The sequence below is a fragment of the Artibeus jamaicensis genome, unplaced genomic scaffold (genome assembly GCF_021234435.1).
Source record: "Artibeus jamaicensis isolate MK-2021 breed Jamaican fruit bat unplaced genomic scaffold, CSHL_Jam_final scaffold_1283, whole genome shotgun sequence".
NCBI lineage: Eukaryota > Metazoa > Chordata > Mammalia > Chiroptera > Phyllostomidae > Artibeus > Artibeus jamaicensis.
The window spans coordinates 8,698,766-8,701,916 of NW_026522028.1; the positions used below are offsets into that span (position 1 = coordinate 8,698,766).

Sequence of the window (3,151 nt, forward strand, 5' to 3'; positions counted from 1 at the left end):
ATTCTTTAATTCCTATTATGCTCCAGATAAATCAGTAGATATTAGAGAATAAATACTCTCTATAAAGCATACAGGGTCTCTAGTAAAAATGAACCCCCTCACATATATTCACCAGTTTCACATAATGGTCTTTCTGTTAGGCATTCTGTTTCATGTTGATGGCCACTAAAATATTTTACTAGTATGAGGTGAGCTTCCTCCCAGAAAAGTGGGGAGAAAAATAGGATTGTTGAGTACATAAAAAGTCATAATAATAATAGACTCTGCTGACCATTATCCACAATAGTCACAAAACTTGAAAATGAGAATGGAGGGGCCTCCTGGATAGGGACTCTACACCTGTGCTGACCCATCCCTGCTCACTCTCTCAGAGCCTCAGTGATACCAGTTGCAGCATAGAGAATGGGCATATGTGTAGTCTCTGGGCAGTGACAGCATATTCCAGCCAGTATCAGCTCAAGGAGCTAGAAGCTCTGGAGCTAATCTACTTCTACTCCTTCACAGTATTATGAGAAAATCCTCCTAGCTTCACCATTACTGTGACATCTGAGGCTGGAGAAAATGATGAAACTCTCCAGATGTCCTTCAGGTTTACATATGGTGAAAAATACCCAGATGCATTCCCTGCCCACTTAATGAAATATTGTTCCAGGAAAATCTAGAAGATAATGATGTTGCAGGCATTTAAAAATTATTAGGCAGGCAGGAGAAAACCTTGGTGTTGTGATGATCTTTAATTTAGTGACAGCCATGCAAGAAAAATTAAATGAATTATGGGTCAAATAAAACCTAGAAGAGAAGAAGAAAGGAAAGAAAAAAGAAAGAGAAGGAGAAAAAGCCAAAAAGCAATTATTTCATGACACTTCTGTTACAATTGAGAATTTCTTATGTTGGAAAGCCAAGTTTGATGCAGAACTCTTGGAAATTAAAAAAGAAACAAATTAAAAGAGAACAAACAGGAAAAATAAATTAGGTGGGAAACAGCTATTTGCAACAGATCATAATCTTGACACATCTGATACCCAGTTCTTGGAGGATGCTGGAAACAATGTGGAAATAGATGAGCCTATGTTCCAGGAAATGGATGACTTGGAGTTGGAGGATGATGAGGATGATCCAGAATACAATCTTGTTGACCCAGTGTGTGACTTGCCAGATAAATGGACTATCCTCAATTGCAGAAAGTCTCGACTGCCACAGCATCTATGGGTATGCTGACAAAATGTTCATTTTTCTTTCCTTTTTCTAAGTAAAAATAATTTTCAAAGAATCTTTTATAACTTTCATCATTGAACTTAATAAAATGACCTAAAAGTTTAAAAAATGTGAAATTAGAACAGCATAGAATAGAATTAATGTTCTATTTAATTGGTGTTATCCACAGTAATCAAAGATATTAAAATAATCCTTAAGAATGTAAAGATAATTTATACTGGAAGAATGGAACAATTTAATTTGTTTGGAAAATTTTAATTCCTTTTTGATTGAGTCATAACAGATTTCATGTATGTTAAAATGATTGTTTTTCTCAAAATTTGTAGAAAATACAAAAATCTTTCCTCTTCGTACTTTTGCGTTTTTTATGCTTTAAATATTCTCTTCACTCCTGCCCCTTTACCTTCTTACTTTATAAAACAAACCAACAAACAAAATTACCAGGGTACTCAAGTACTCTCATTGACAAGAACAAGACTAAACACGAATTTTCAATATCTATAAAATACAGGGTAAAATGGTGGATTAATAGGTAAATAAAGTCTATATATTTTTACATCTATCCATTATGTATTTCTGTATATATGAAAATATACTCACATATATAGAGTGGGGAGTTTAAAAATTATTTGCTGTATTATAATTCCTATATAATTTATTTTATTTTAAAAACTTTTTTGATACACCTTTCTTTTTTTAATTTTATTTAGTTATTTTTCAAGTACACTTTTTTGTCTATTTCTCCAATCCCAGCGCCCCCCCACCCTGTGCACCCCACCTCCTTCCCATTTCCACCCCCCTTAGTTCTTGTCCCTGTGTCCTTCCTATTTGTTCCTCCAAATCCCTCCCCCTTTTGCCCCTTAAATTCCCTTCTCTCTCCCCTCTGGTCACTGCCCCCTTCTTCTCTATTTCAGTGTCTTTGTTTTTATTCTGCTTGCTTGTTTGTTTTGTTGATTAGCTTCCTGTTAAAGATGAGATCATATGGTATTTGTCTTACGTCACCTGGCCTATTTCACTCAGCATAATGCTTTCCAGTTCCACCCATGTTGTTGCAAAAGGTAGTAGCTCCTTCTTTCTCTCTGCTGCATAGAATTCCATTGTGTATATGTACCACCATTTTTGGATCCATTCATTTACTGATGGGCACCTAGGTTGCTTCCAACTCTTGGCTATTGTAAATTGTGCTGCTATGAACATTGTGGTGCATAGGTTCTTTGATATTAATGTTTTAGGATTCTTAGGATATAATCCCAGCAGTGGAATTGCTGGGTCAAAAGGCAGGTCGATTTTTATTTTTCTGAGAAAGTTCCATACTGTTTTCCATAATGGTTGTACCAGTCTGCACTCCCACCAACAGTGAACTAAGGACCCCTTTTCCCCACAACCTCTCCAACATTTGTTGTTTGTTGCTTTGTTTATGATAGCCATCCTGACTGGTGTAAAGTTCTATCTCATTGTGGTTTTAATTTGCATCTCTCTGATAGCTAACGATATTGAGCATCTCTTCATGTGTCTCTGGATATTCTGTATGTCCTGCTTGGAGAAGTGTCTGTTAAAGTCCTTTTCCCATTTTTCAATTGGGTTGGGTGTCTTCTTAGAGTGCAGTCGTGTGAGTTCTTTGTATATTTTGGAGATTAAACCTTTGTCTGAGGTATCATTGGCAAATATGTTTTCCCATACAGTTGGTTGTCTTGCTAATTTAATACTGTTTTCTTTAGCCATACAGAAGCTTTTAATTTTGAGATCCCATTTGTTTATTCTTTCCTTTATATTCCTTGCTCTAGGGGACATATCGGTAAAAATGTTGCTGCATGAAATATCTGAGATTTTCTTGCTGATGTTCTCCTCTAGGACTTTAATGGTGTCGTGGCTTATATTTAAGTCTTTTATCCACCTTGAATTTATTTTGGTGTATGGTGTAAGTTTGTGGTCGTTT

The 3,151-nt window shown here is 35.7% G+C and overlaps 1 pseudogene; it reads left to right on the forward strand.

The window, feature by feature from the left end:
* The first annotated feature begins 410 nt into the window (after nucleotides 1–410).
* LOC119038801 (RWD domain-containing protein 1-like) lies at nucleotides 411–1,218 on the forward strand (annotated as a pseudogene).
* The last annotated feature ends 1,933 nt before the right edge of the window (nucleotides 1,219–3,151 follow it).